At 33.1% G+C, this 16,616-nt stretch overlaps 1 protein-coding gene across 1 annotated transcript in view; it reads right to left on the reverse strand.

The window, feature by feature from the left end:
• Positions 1-16,616, reverse strand: part of LOC107453943 (Iroquois homeobox protein 6a) — a 69,105-nt gene that overhangs the window by 23,895 nt on the left and 28,594 nt on the right. The gene's annotated exons all lie outside the window — the stretch shown is intronic.

Here is a 16,616-nt window from a genome sequence, read left to right on the forward strand (position 1 = left end):
AAAATGCTTTCCATTTCTTAATTTTGTCCGCCAGTGTAGTAAGATATGCATCCTGAATTCTTATTTCATATCGTATCTTGAAAATAACTCTTATGTGTATTATAATCTTACTATAACTATAAATTTCAGAGTTACTGAACAGTTTGTCAGCAACTTCGTACCAAATAAGAACATTTTTGGTATTTCACTGCACCAAGAACTATCATTGGTTCTTTGGAGTAATGAAACACATATGTGGTGTTTCATTGCATTAATTTTGCTGTAAAATAGCCTAATTCATTCTACCAAGAACTATCCTTGGTTCTTTGGAGTAATGAAACACATATGTGGTGTTTCATTGTATTAATTTTGGTGTAAAATAGCTTAATTCATTCCACCAAAAACTATCCTTGGTTCTTGGAGATTGGTGCAAAATAGTTGCCTCCATTTCTGGTTTTTTACCGTGCATGCAACTAAAAGTTCTTCTAAACAAAGTTATTTTAGGGGAATCTAACAACGAAATTTCAAACAAGAAAGTGCAAAGCTTTTCTTTTTTTTCGTGGAGCTAATATTTATTTTTTGTTCTTTGCCGGGGGTTTGGAAGCAAAACGCTATGTTCCCCCCCTGCAGCTCTTTCCGTTCTTTGCAAGCGACTCTCTTTACTTTTCACGTCCCATCTAACGAGTGGGGCGGCGGAGGAAAGACGCACCCCTGGGACGAAATATCTAAGTGAGAGGGTGTCTTCCTAAAAGCTGCCATCCCCTCCCTCCCCCCACTTGTGGATCGAGTTTTTGTATCGAATGAAGATAAATAATCTCCCCCGACTCCAAAGCAAAATAGAATGTGGGTAGACAACACTTTTTCTTTTTTTTTTATTCATTTATTTACGCACTCGAATGAAGTGAGAATTCCTCGGAAAAAGTCACGCTTTTATACACCGTACTTCCACTTTAGCGATATCTTCTGTCATTTTGAGTTTCATATCACGATGTATCGATGGGAAATATCGATCTTTTATACTATTCGTTATTTATTTTGCAGTTTAAATTAGTTACAATTCTTTCTTTCTTGAGAAACATTTTTTTTTTTTTAAATGTATGTTTTGTTTATTTTGGAACACTTCTTCTTTTCTATTTGATTGCATGTGAGTTGATATTCTTTCACGCTTTTATACACCATACTTCCACTTAAACGATATCTTCTGTCATTTTGAGTTTCATATCACGATATATCGATGGGAAATATCGATCTTTCATATTATTCGTTATTTATTTTGCAGTTTAAATTAGTTACAATTCTTTCTTTCTTGTGAAACATTTTTTTTTTACTAAATGTATGTTTTGTTTATTTTGGAACACTTCTTCTTTTCTATTTGATTGTATGTGAGTTGATATTCTTTCACGCTTTTATACACCATACTTCCACCTAAACGATATCTTCTGTCATTTTGAGTTTCATACCACGATATATCGATGGAAAATGTCGATCTTTCATACTATTAGTTATTTATTTTTCAATTTGGATTAGTTACATTCTCTCTTAATATTATTTTTCTCTCTTTTGTATAAAAGTACACGCGCACACAATAAGAGGAAATAAATAAAAAAAGAAATCCATTTAAAAGTAATTGAAAAAAAAAATAAAAATTAAAAAAAAAATTTTAAAAAAAATCTGAAACTAATTAAAATTGGAAAAGATAACAACGAAATGAGGAAATCTCGTCACCAGCCGATTATATGTATCAAAATAGTGCTTTCTATTTTAGATATTCAAATGAACATAAATCTGTAAAAATTAAAATATATGTGTGCTTGTAAGACAGCACTTCTTCAGGGTACACACTGTCTACAGACACACAGGAGCCTTTCTGTTGTCAGTGGAAAAACCAAAACTACCAGTGCCCAGGTTTGGTTTTTCCACTGACAACAGAAAGGCTCCTGTGTGTTTGTAGACAGTGTGTCCCCTGAAGAAGTGCTTCCTTGCAGACGACACATATATTTTAATTTTTACAGATTTATGTAAATTTCTAAATTAAGCAAATTTGGTTTTAGCTGCATTAGGCGCTTTTCCATTTTGATTTAATGTTTTAATTTTTTCTTCTTCGTCTATTATTTGCTTTTGTAAATTGAATTCATTTTCCGATTAAAATATCGTTTTCTAATAATTTATTGGTGTAGCCAAAGCAAAATATATAAATACAATATTGGAAGGAGCACTAAAGAAAAAGAAAATGGTCAAATTGATTCGTTAACAACATTCTATCATGTTAAATATCAAACAAATTCAAGAAAAATACAAATATAAACACAAAAAGGACCATATAAAAGGAGAATAGCTTGTATATTTTTTAAAAAAAATGTATGTCTGTATCTTGTATTTTTATTTTTTATTTTTTAATATATATTTTACTAAAATGATTTCAAAATATTTTTGTTACGAAGTTGTTAGATTAAAAAATATGAAATTGAAGCACTAATAGAAGTAGTGTGATATATTTTTAAATAACGTTCCCTTTAGATTTAAGAATTGAATTATTTTTTCTCGCATGAGTTTAAGAACCGCATTTGAATTGCCTATGACCTTGGATTGACCCGATAACTGGATTCGCGCAAGGTAATAATTGATATATTATGCTATATAATTCAAAGTTTAAAATTAATAAAATGTTAAATTTAAAATACAGCATTTTAAAGTAATGATTTTCGTAGAATTCATTAACATTTATTGAAATTATTAACATTTAAAAGGCAACTCATTTCGACTAAACCTTTTAAAACTAAGATATTCTATGTTCTTCACATTATTTAGCAATTATCTAAAAATATTCCCCATAACAAACAAACAGACATTTCTAATTTCCCCAAACGAATTTTTAGATTTTTTATATATTGTTTATGTGTGTTTTCTCTCTCTTTAGAATTACGTATAATGTTTTTTATTTTAACTAGCCATCGCTCGTTCATCGCCAGAAATAGTTTACGTAGTTCAATTTAGATTGTTTTGTTCACTCTTTTCGCCTTATTTCTCCGTAATGCCCCCCCCCATCGTCTATGCTTTTTTTTTATCGATATTATAACATCGAAAAATCTTAAAAAATGTCTATGCGTTGAAAAATTGGAAGAACCATCAATACACACTATTTAATTACTCCAAAACTAATTCAACATTCAAACAATGTTAGATGTTTAAATGTTGAATGCTCAAACATATGAGAACATGTCTAAAAAATAAGAAAATAAATATCCAGGGTGCGTAGCGTTTTTAAAAAGTGTGTAAAGATGCTTATTTTCAATTTTCGTTTTTTAAAAGCCCTTAAGGGTGTTTTTCTCATTGGGTGTTTTTAAAATGTGCTTAATTTTCCCTTTTCAAAAAGGAGATTTTTTTTTCTTTACCATGTCGATTTTCGCCAAGTATTATGGCAGTGTCCCTCACTTATGCAAAAATTTAGCAATTAAGGAATGATATATTATTCGTATAGTTTTGCTTGGTTTAATTCTCTAAAATATTATGTATACAGAACTAAATTTAATCAATTAACACACAATGTTTAAGTAGTTTATGTCCTCAAAATTAAACTTAAAATGCTAAAATAACTTCCTGAGCTAAGAGCTCATTTAGTAGTTCAGAATGAAAATTAGAAACTCAAATTAAATTATTCAATTTCATATATGAATAAACTGTTATTAAGAAATGAGTCCCTCATTTTAGTGTTTTAATTAATGAAATGCACTCATAAAGAATAATACCCCCTGTTTCATCCAATTTTTAAAAGAAATCTTCTTGAATTTCTGTAAAATGAGAAGTCCCGTAAAATTCTATAAAAAAAATTAAATAAATTTAAAAAAATTTCTGACGGGAAGTCAACTGCGAGCATGAAAAAGAAAGATTTCGAATTTACAGGTAACTGTTCAATTGCAAAATCTTGCTCTAGAATAATTCATGTTGTTTAAAAAAAATGCTTTAAATAGATATTCCTAGTGATACTTCAGAAATTATTTATCTGATTTCCGTTTTAATCAGATTGAATGATCCGCTGTATAAATTACTTTTAAAAGTAATGCAGCCAAAAAAGCGACCGATGATTTTGGAATGCACGCACCATAAAATTCTGATTTTTGTTGGCACAAATTATTTTAACGAAAGTCTGCGTGATGCTAAGAACAAAAATTTTAAGTGATTAGACGTATTTTGTAAAGCTGAATCTCAAGTTGTTTAGTATACAGTGTTTTATGTATAAAGAGTAACGATAGTGATTTGGCCGAATAAAAAGTCTGCCAAATATTAACATTTTTCATTAATGATATTATTTTCTACATTTAGTCATTATTGAAAAATATATAAATTTATTTATACTATTGGTAAAAGGATAAATCTATAATTGTTTGGGGGCCAGGATTGGCAGGCGCTGGACTCACGATTGTGAGAACAGGAGCTCGAATCCATACGGCCTCAGACTGGTGCACGTTAAATCTGTCGGGTCATAAAGTCCCCCATGTTCCCATTACAAATCAATATATCTTGGGGTACTGAATTGGAGATGGATCGTTCTCTGGTTCAGATCAAAATTACGATTTGGGGATGAATGAATAGATGTATGAATAGGTCAGCTCTATAAACGGATTTGTCAGAAGTCGAATATTTGGCCATAGATGGCACCACTGGAAAACAAGAACAATCTCACCCCTTGCCTTAATGGCCTATGACAATAACAACATTAGAAATATTTAAGATAAATAAAAAAACTGAATAATAACTAGAGCCCGGATTTTGATGACCTAAAAAATCTCAATTAATGCCCTTAAAAAATGCAAAAAATGCCCTTATGAACTGCAAAAAATGCCCTTAAAAGTGCAAAAAATGCCCTTAAAATGCGAAAAGTGCACTAAAAATGCCTTATGACATGCCTTAAATAGAAGTAAAAATATTGAACTAAAACAATGTTTTACTCTTTAAAATTATTATGAGTCGTTTCAAAAAATATAAAGCAATGCAATACTTGTTCTACGTTCATTAAAGTTTGACAAATATGTTTTATATCCAAAAATAACAAAAAAAAGGAAAATATATTGACTCCAAAACATTTTCATTTTGTATAGAAACTTAAATGAATATAACAACTTCCATCTCATAATATTACTAAATATCAGAATTACAGTGGATTATTAAATTTTTTTTTAATATTTTGAAATGTAAACGAGCGTCTCTTGTCTGAAAGCAAATTTTTATACCAGGAGAAGCTTCTTTCAACGTCTACTGATGTTATTGGTGCGTACTTGAAAAGGACGGTCACACTTACTGACAATTCTTCTTCAATTTGAAAAGATGTTGCTTCACCTGTTAATATCATAGGAATTTTCTTCATTGTTTGGAAGCCAGTGTAATAATAAAAAATTATAAAAAATAATAAAAATTAGAAAAATTTAACAAAAAATTTAAAAAATGCTTTAAAATGCAAAATACACCCCAAAATTTTAAAGAAAATGCCCTATAAATCTCAAAAAATGCTCTAAAGGACAAAGAATGTCCAAAAATGCAAAAAAATGCAAATGTCATCAAAATCCGGGCTTTAATAATAACTATGAAAAAAAAACTAAAGTTGTCAAGTTGAAGAAGAAAAAAAAAGGAAATAGGAAAAATTCTTTTCTTAAAGCAAAACTTTAACTTTAAAAATTATATTTTCCTTTAGAAAAAGTATCCATAAAACGTTAAAAAAAAGACGTAGTCTATCAGAAACGCTTTTAAAAATGCCGCTCTAATCACAAAAACGTTAATCGAAAAAGATAATCTCAACAAAAGCGGAACAGAAAAAATAAAAATCACTCTTAATTTTTGAGAGAAAATTTTAAAGCTGATCATCTTCGTATTTCAATTACAGCGTTTTCAAGAAAAAGAATAAAGTCTAATACAAACACTCTTAGTTGCCACGTCATAAAATAATCGTCGATAAAAAAATAAAAAAAAACAGTTTTTTAAAAAACGAAAAGCTGAACTAAAATCAAAACAATAATCGTTCTTAATTTTTAAACTAACGCTCAAAATCTCGATTTAAAAGCAAAAGAGGAACAAAAAGAAGAATTTTTTAATAGTTTTTGCAATATGAATTTAATGTTGAAAATCACACTTATCTTAGATGTTACCGGTTATCTATGCTACCGATTATGCGCTTACCGTATTAAAGTTTGTTAGAAACGCACTGTTTAAATTCTGCGCTGTAATAAAAACAGAAAAACTGCGAAAACAAAACAAACAAACAAAAACAAAAAACGTTTTTGATTCGTAAAACAAAAAATTTTGAAAAAATAACGAAATTAACTTTTTTGAAAGTAATTTTAAAGAAATCAACAGTACAAAATTCGTGGTTCAGCGTCAAATAATTTAGTTCAATTCTTCAAATTTCGCATCCAAATTTGTCTTGCAGAACATAAATTTACAAGTTTTAGAACTGAACCTACGAGCTTGAGAACTCGTCTTGCAGAACATAAATTTATAAGTTTTAGAACTTAACTTGCAAGCTTTAAAACTTGTCTTGCAGAACATAAATTTACAAGTTTTAGAACTGAACCTACGAGCTTTAGAACTCGTCTTTCAGAACATAAATTTACAAGTTTTAGAACTTAACTTGCAAGCTCTAAAACTTGTCTTGCAGAACATAAATTTACAAGTTTTAGAACTGAACCTACGAGCTTTAGAACTTGTTTTGCAGAACATAAAATTACAAGTTTTAGAACTTAACTTGCAAGCTTTAAAACTTGTCTTGCAGAACATAAATTTACAAGTTTTAGAACTGAACCTACGAGCTGGAGAACTCGTCTTGCAGAACATAAATTTACAAGTTTTAGAACTTAACTTGCAAGCTTTAGAACTTGTCTTGCCGAACATAAATTTACAAGTTTTAGAACTGAACCTACGAGCTTTAGAACTCGTCTTGCAGAACATAAATTTGCAAGTTTTAGAACTTAACTTGCAAGCTTTAGAACTTGTCTTGCAGAACATAATTTGCAAGTTTCAGAACTTAACAAATAGGTGTTAAAACTATTTCTAATAATGTATAGGTCAAATTACGGTTTTCGATGATTAATCTTAATTAAAAATATTCAAATTCCAAAAAAAAAAGGGCTTTATCTTAGCTTTGCCACATATTTATTTGAATAATCGACTGAATATTGGCCCAAACATTCGGCCAACCGAATATTCGGTATGAGGGCCGAATAGTACCTAATACCGAATAGTGACCGAATATTCGTTACCTCCTTAAGAAAGCGTACATTTTTGTACTAATTTATACTGGTTTACACATTTTGAAGTGTGTCAAATTATTATCCAGACTTGTGAGGTATTTTTTCTTAACGCCCTTTTTATGCCAAGTCCCATTAAATCATACTTAAGTAGAAAGAACTAACAGTTTAAAAGAAGCATAAATAAGAACCATTACAGTTTAGAAATTATAAGTTTCATAGAGTGATTTAATTTTGTACATATATTTCTATTTATTTATTTGTTTATTTTTAGATCTATCATAAAAATATTGCTAGGAACAATGCCTCACTTCTCCATATAATAAAAAAAGGAGGTAAATAGGCATGTGTGTATAGGTACAATTTGGTATAAGTTTGGTATTTATCATAGTGATGTGTAAATAGGTATCAGTACAAAATTGTGTTTTGATAGATAGAAATCTTTTAAGCTATCAGCCCCCATCAACTTTGATATTTTGTCCTTCGATTTAGCGCGAGGGAAAAAAAATACATAGAAAACAATATATCCATTTGTCTCAACATCAACTTCAGACTTGTTCAGTTCCTGTCCAAATTACGCACTATAAGATTCTATGTAACGCACTATAAGATTCTATGTAAAATCCTAATTATCAGGTGATACTATACAGCTTTATTGTTTTTACACGGCTGAAACCGGTTTGCACTTGTTTACGTTCGTGTATAAATTAGTTAAATTAGATGACATATAATATAAATTCGACGATTCAGTAAATTTGACGATATATTATATAAATATAGATTATTTATTATATCAGGTATTATATTAGTGTAATAATTAGAACAAATTATTAAACACGCTGTAGTTTTTTAAAAATTGCATGCTTTGCACGAGTTTATGTGCAATACTTTCAGATTTAAACATGCACGTAATGGGTTTTCATTTAGATTTTTTTATATCCTTCCTATTTTTATTTATTTTTAACGTATTACATTATAATGCTTACCAATTGATACGCGAACGCATTCAAATGCAAACCGTTTTCAGACGAGTAAAAACAAAAAAAGATGTATAGTATCACCTGATAATTATGATTTTACATAGAATCTTATAGTGCATCTAATAATATGACCAATAATATGACTAATAATATGACTGTAATTGTATAAGTACAACAATGTGCATTTGATGTATGAAAATTCCGATAACTTTTAAAGTATTAGTCACATTGACTGTGATTATGTGTCATTAAATTTAGCATAAAAAATGAAAATCACAGGACTTTTTCCCACCCTAGAACTTCCTCGCTGCTGTCGGACCCTACGATGACTTATGAGAATCCTTAAACGGGAAAGGCCGTACCTCAATTTGCCAAGGATTTTAACACTTAAGTACCAACATGTGCCAGTTGCGAACTATTCAATGGATCACTGATTTAAAACCTTATCACTGATTTAGAACCTTTGGAGTCCACCACTATACCGATGCTGAGGGAATGGCACAACGCTGTACGCCTCGCCTGGGCCACCTCAAAAATGCGTGGGCAGATGAGTCTTGTTTGCAATTGTGTCTGGCGTATGAAGATGCACATTTATAGTTTGTCTAAAGTAAGAACTCCCCTAGTCATTCGTCTGGATCCGTGACAGTGACCATGGTAACGAGATATAACTATTTCAAGTAGGGGTGTGGGGTCATTGTTTAGGACAGATTTTGAAAGGAAATATTTTTCTTCGGTCTACTGTGTTAAAACTAGAGTGAAGAGAAGCCACCCTCCCTGAAATGCGCTATTCTTGTTTCCATAGCGAAAGACGGCCTCAAACTTCGTGGCGGGAGTTTTTACCACAGACAAACTAGAGTGACCACCTAATGTATTAACAAGTCGTGTTCAATCTGGTGGCGGTTCTATTTATGGTATGGGCATGTGCTGTTGGCGTGATATGGAAACCCTGATAAATCCAGATACGACTCAGTCATATCTTCATAGTGCACACATAGGACCGGAATAGACTGGTTGGTAAGGCACTTGGGCTATGTCCAAGAGCTCGTGGATTCGATCCCCGTCGGCCGAAAACTCCCCGTGTATTAAATGGCAGCTGATGCACGTTAAATCTGTTGTGTCGCGAAGTCCTCCAAATTCCCATAACAAATCAATACTTCTGGGGATACTGATCCAGGAGTTTCCTTGTCTTCTGGATTGGTTCATAATTGGTTCAAGGCTACGGAGTTGAACATTAGTAATCGTAAACCCATAAAATTGGGTCGGCTGTTCAACGACGGTTATAAAATAAACTAAAATAGTGCACACCTAAATCCTTAGATATGAGGATTATTCAGCATATTCCTTCCTACGTGTTCTGACATGACCTCTGATCTTCCAGCATGACCTCTCACACAAGTTGATGAGATGTTGCACCTGGCTGGTAGGAACCTTACGCAATATTTGAGAGTTTTTTTCCTTTCCTCTCTTGCTTTTTAGAGTTCAAAAGCTAAGCATTTATTTACAGTGGACGTAAATATAAAATTTGGACGGTGCTTTTTAGGTCACTTTTGGACAGTGCCTTTAAAGAGAAATAAGTCCTTCAAGCCGCAAAACTGGGGGCCAAATAGGCAATTATCAAGTCAGGGGTCTGTCCAGACATTTTGTGAAAGGTCCGTTTTTGTAAAATTGTGAAAAAATTCCTCGTAAGTTGTGACTATAAAATAAACGTTAAGTCACATTCTTTCAACCAGGGTCCGCTTTTGTGAATTTGCGCAAATAGGGTCCGTTATTGTAAAAAAACTTTTTCAAGGAGTTTTTAAATTGTAAAGACTTACAAGGTTACGCTCAACACTGTAAAATTATAATTAAAAAAATTAAATTTTAAAAAATAAGCAGCAATTGCAGCTACTAAATTAAGCGATACAACATACAAATATTTGCTATTTAGCCTATACTGCTGAACGCAGAATATTCACTTCGGACGAATAAAGGAAGATGCGTCTGCCGAGGACAAAATTTAGTTCGTTTACATCTGTCTTCCTTCCCCCCCCCCTTCCTGGGAAGGGTTTATTCGATTAACAAAACAATAATGAAGATAAACAAATTTGTGAAGGGTCCGATTAAAAGATGAATTATTTTGTGAAGGGTCCGTTTTTANTGAGATTTTTTAGGTCATCAAGTCCGTTTTTATGAAAAGATATTTTGTGAAGGGTCCGTTAACGGACCCAAATTTCTTCTAAACAGACCCCTGCAAGTATTTCATACTTAAAACAAAAAACAATATGAAAGATAATTATTTTATACTTTTAATTAATATAATCATGATGTTTTACTTTAAAGTGCAACGAGTAGGTTCCTATTTTATTTTGCTTTCTTTAATGAAAAAGGCTTGAATAAAAAAGCCATGAAGGAACCGAATGAACCGGGATAATAATCACACGGTCACCCAAAGTACTGAATGGCACAGTCCTTCGAACGTAGGAGACAAAATGGAAAATAGATGGTCGGAGACTATTGAGAGACCACACAAATTCCTGCGTGGTTCTCTGAAGCGCTTCTCTGAACAATATTTTTTTGAAGAAAAAAAAAATGCAAAAAATCAACATATTATTTTATTTCATTAATAAATACAAGGAGCTAAAACAAAACTAAACTAAAACAAAACATAATCCGAAAAATTATCTACCTTACTTTAACTTTCACTCGCGAACGCCATTTTTTTTTTACTATGTAAATTCATCGACCATCTTATATACCAGGGATGGCGAACCAATGGCACGCGTGCCATTTATGGCGCGTGACACAATATTCTGAGCACGCCACCGATCACAAAGTTCACTATAAAGCATATTAACAATTAAATTGAAATTCACAAAAAGCAAACAGAAAAAAAAAACATTATTAACAAAACAATTTTCAATTAATTCCATAAAAACAATTAATAACCATAAGAAACAAACTAACAATAAATAACTAGCAAAAAAATTTAACAGTCCTGCTTAAACTAACATCTTAACTACATCCTAATATAAAATATCTGTCATCTAATCTGCAACAACAGAAGTCACACTGATGTTACTATAAATTGAATTACGTGTATAACTGAGACATTGCAAAATGTATTTTTTTTTCATATTAAATGAAGAGTTTTGAGTTGATAGTATTTAGTATTATTATTTTCCCAATAATCACAAAGTCAAAATTATTTGACGGCACGTCTATGACCTCATTAAACTATTTTTTTAAAAAATGGCTTCTTACAATGGCAAATGAAATCTTACATAGGACTCTATGTAAGATCTTTATTATCAGGAGATGCACTTATACAGCTTTATTGTTTTTATGCGACTGAAAACGGTTTGCATTTGCATACGTTCGTGTAGAAATTGATTAACACTGCAATGCGATACGTTAAAAATAAATGCAAATAGGAAATGTATAAAAAATATCCTGAATAAAACCCATTACATGTATGTTTAAATATAAAAGTAATGCCTATAAACTCGTGCAAATCCTGCAATTATTACACTGAGGAGCCAAAAAAACTGGTGTAGTTGCCTAATATCGTGTAGGGGCCCCGCGAGCACGCAGAAGTGCCGCAACACGACGTGGCATGGATTCGATCAATGTGTGAAGTAGTGCTGGAGATAATTGACACCATGAATCCTACAGGGCTGTCCATAAACCAGTGGGGGTGGGGATATCTTCTGAACATCACGTTGCAAGTCATCCCAAATATTCCAGCGATGTCGTAGATTTGATGTTTTACCGGATTTCCGATACTCACGGTATACTCGTGAAATGATCGTACGTGAAAATCCAAATTTCATTGCTATCTCGGAGATGCTATGTCCCATCTCCCGTGCGCCGACTATAACACCACGTTCAAACTCACTTAAATCTGTATAACCTGGCATTGTAGCAGCAATAACCGATCTAAGAACTGTGCTAGACACTCGTTGTCTTATATACTATAGTGAGTCTAATAATTTGGTCTAATTATTATGATATACTGATATAATACCTGATGTACTAAATATTCTATATTTATATAATATGTCGTCGAATTTATCCAATCGTCGAATTTATATTACATATCGTCTAATTGAATCCATTGATACACGAAGGTAAACAAGTGCAAACCGGTTTTGAGTCACTTAACAACAATAAAAGCTGTGTAGTATCACTAGTGGCTGGGTGGCGCAGTTGGTTTGCGGTTGACCTTCTGAGCCCAAGTCTACGGGTTCGATCCCCGGCCCAGACACCGGATTTTCGGGATGCAGAAAATCCTCAGCGGCCATGTCGCATGATTATGCGGCATGTAAAAGATCCCTGGAGTGCCTTATTGGCTCTTGGCATTTCCGGCAAAATTAAATTCCTAGTGCACTTTAGCATCCAAATAGAGTCTCGGTGCTGCCATCTAGTGTGGCAGAAACTAGACGTCCAAATTAACATGACCAACGGTATCTCACCCATTGTGGTGGTTCTGAAAGAGTGGATACCACCTCTGGAGAACGCACTAGGTCTGCTCTTCGGCAAGACCGATTGTGCAGCTCATTGGAAATTTAAAAAATCCTCCAGATAATAAACATTTTACATGGAATCTTACAGTGAGTCTAATAAATTGACCAGGGATTGCATATAACTAAATGCAAAACAAAAACAAAAATGCATTACGAATTTTTTTCCTTCTAATTCCTCAAAAATAAACGTTTTTTTTTGCATCCATGCAAAGCATGAAGTCGAGCATTTATGTGTTACATGCGCGTGTGAGTTGCGTTTTGTTTCTAGAATGTGAGGATGGTTTGTGGAATTTAATAAGTTCACTGCCACAGATTGAGGGATATGATTCTAATCACGATTCTATATTGAACAGCAGGATCGAACACTGTAGGAGGGTGGAGGAGGATTTTCGCATCGGAACGTGATGGGGCTGACCGAAACAGTGAAAGGGCGGCTCTTCCTGAGAAGGAGGGGGAGGGGATCAGAGACGATTGAAAACCGATATTTACATATAATGAACCGAGAGAACCGCAAACAGAAATCTCTTCCCTCAATATTAAACCCCCTAAAAAATAATATCAGTTCACAGCATGGGTCAACTGAAAACGATACAAGAGGGATTTATCTTTGTTCATTTTATTTGATTTTTTTCCCTCCGCATTTATAAATAATTCTATTATCAGGGATCTACAAAAGTGTAAAATCTCTAAGATCTTTTAATCTTAATGATCCTGATGACCTGATCAAGCAAATGCTATGTCTGGTAATAATAATATTTTCTCGAAATCAACTAAATTCCATCTCGTTTTTCGAATTTTTTAAGACCTTTTCAAGGAGGGTGAATTATCCTTTGTTAAACTTTATCGTTCGCGGAGGGATTTTCAACTTAAATTCATAGAAAAACTTAAATACCTACAGTTTTTCAATTGATATGCTTGCTTGTTTGTTTGTTTTTTGGATATATATATATGTCACGGCGAAAGACCGAAATCGGTGGTTGTTGACTTTCACCGGTGAATGTCGACAAACACCAAATACGTCGGTGAAAGATCGAATATTTCATTACATTCTTGTACATTCCTACCCTCACCGGTGTATGTCGACAATCACAGATATGCTTTGGTGAATGTCCGAAATATTTATTACATTCGATTTTATATGAATTTATTCGATATTTTAACCCTACACTGATGTTTTTTTTAATGTTAAGTGCCACAGCCCGGTATACCCTACACTAATGTTTTTTTTTAAGGTTAAGTGCCGCTGCCCGATATACAATTGCCCGGTATACCCTTCACTGATGCTTTTTTAAGGTTAAGTGCCATTGCCCGTTATATATTTGCCCGGTATACCCTACACTGATATTTTTTTAAGGTCAAGTGCCATTGCCCGTTATATATTTGCCCGATACTCCAAACACTGATGTTTCTTCTAATCTATCGTCAGTAAGTATTAAAATATAGAATAAATATAAATATATCAAATAAATATAATAATATTAACGAATAAATTAATATAAAATTGGATATAACAAATATTTCGGACNAAAAAAAAAAAAAAATGAATGAAATTGTCTTTGGGTGAATGGATTTTAATTAAGAGTTGGTGCAATTCTTTTTTAATTGCTTAATTAGCTTCAAAAATGAGACTAAAAACGCAAAAGGTGAAATAAACATTAACGGGTTCGAACTTTTGATCCCTCTCCTCGATCAGACTAATGGGACCATATTTGCCAGATTGCATCGACCCCCTATATCTTGAAGGTTGCGAATTCAAATATATATATATATATATATATTGTTTATTCATAATTTATATTTATAACAGCCGTCCCAATTTTGGATTTACTACTACTAATGTTCAACTCCGTAAACTAATAATTTTAAACCCAATCCAGAAGACAAGGGAGCTCCTGGATATCCACTGTTTGGATTGCCCTCGTGATGGAGGCTTTTTTGACGGAACAAATCCGCATTTGCATTACATGGAGCGTAAAACCACGAAAACCTCCCTTTGATTAACCTGACGGCAAGGGGACTCTAGCCCATGTTCCGTCTACCACTGAGGATATTTTACGTCAGCCATGTGGTTGATGCGAGTCGAGTGTAGAATTCGTATTGACCAGCCATCGCTGAGATTCGAACAGGGTTCACCTCTTTGGAAGGCGAATGCTCTATCTCCTGAAGCACAATGGTTCATATTTATTTTATTCTTTTTTTGTAACCTTCGTTGAACAGCCGGCCCAATTTTGAGTAAACGGCTACCAATTTTCAACCCCGCAACCTTGAAATTTTGAGCCAAATTCAAAAGACAATGGAGCTTCTAGATAAATTATTAGGGGAAATTTTCCTTCGTGGAGAACTTTTTGGTGAATCTAACACGCATTTGCATTACATGGAAAAGAAAATCACGAAAACCTCCCACGGTTAGCCTGACGGCAAAGAAACTCTAATCCATGATCTGTCTACCTCCGAGGATATTTTTACGTCAGCACTGTGGTCGGTACGAGCCAGGTTCGGAATTCCTATCTGCAGCCATGGATGGGATTTGAACCCGGTTCTCATCATTGGGAGGTGAACGCTCTATCCCCTGAGCCACCACGGCCACTTTTGTCGCTTTTTATCTTACCAACCCAGAAAAGGATTAAACACACTGTGCAAAAAAACGTAACTGTATCTTAATACCGAAATTGGTGACAGCTACTTTATATCAAAAAGTCGTGAATAAGAACATTATTGGCTGTCTGACGATACGACTTTGGGTCTCAATCTACGACTCTCAATCTACCACTTTGAAGTAAAGTAGTTCTTCCCATTTTCGGTGTTGAATTTTCGATAGTGTGCACGTTACATTTGCTCTATGTATTGTTTCTATAGCAAATGCATATTAAACAGTGCACGGTGAAAAACAAAGTACCATTAATCGAATGTTTTTTTGTCAAAAATAAGTAATTCACTTTTTATCTCACTCACCCGGAAAAGGGTGTTGAACGCACTGCAAAAAAATTTAGGGTATCTTACATCAAGAATGGGGGAAACTAATTTACACCAAACGCAGTGTAGTAAAATACCATAAATAATTCCTTGTTTGTTGTAGCAAAACGCTAAGCATGTTTTCTATACCACATTGTAAGCAAATTTTTGTGTATCTTAACACAAGAAATGGCGGAGCCTGCTTTACACCAAATTGATGTTCCTCTTCACCTAGACAGTTCTTGGTGTAGCACCATACCAACTTCAATTTGGTGTAAAGTAGCCGCCACCATTTTTGTCACTACAATTTAGATATGATACACATAAAGAGTCAATAAAGTTATTTTTATGATACAATATAAAGTAAAAATCATTAGCTTAGGATTACATATCTACACCGATTCATAACATAAAGTTTATTTGTTAATACACACGGTTTAAAGCGAATATTGTTATGATTTCACAAGCTAAACTTAACGATACCGAAGTGAGTAGGGGAGAGTTGGATAAAACGGGATGCGTCGCCTAGGGACCAGACTATTGCAGCTATCTAGCGGACGACGACAGAAACTTGTTATTTGACTGTGATTATATCATTTTCAGTGCGTACCGTCTCGAGATCACTAGTTGATAGAAAGTTGTAGGTCTCAGAACTTTTTTACTCCATTTTTTTGCCACTTTCCACAGTTACGTGCGTTGTTTTTCACATTGTACTGCCTATATATATAGGATTACAATTCCGGTGAGTATTACATTTGATGAAGCATTTATTAACGAGTATTCTCATGTCTAGTCAATCTAATTTTTCTTTCATGTTTAGGCAGAAGCCATGTTTGTTTTGAAAAGTGTCTGAGTCTGACAAAACGGGATACTTATGAGTTGGATAAAACGGGATAGAGTTTTTTTATATCCCGTTTTATCCACCTATTTATTTGTTGGCCTAATACTTTTACTATATTATTATTACT

Source organism: Parasteatoda tepidariorum, chromosome 6 (assembly GCF_043381705.1).
Source record: "Parasteatoda tepidariorum isolate YZ-2023 chromosome 6, CAS_Ptep_4.0, whole genome shotgun sequence".
Taxonomy (NCBI): domain Eukaryota; kingdom Metazoa; phylum Arthropoda; class Arachnida; order Araneae; family Theridiidae; genus Parasteatoda; species Parasteatoda tepidariorum.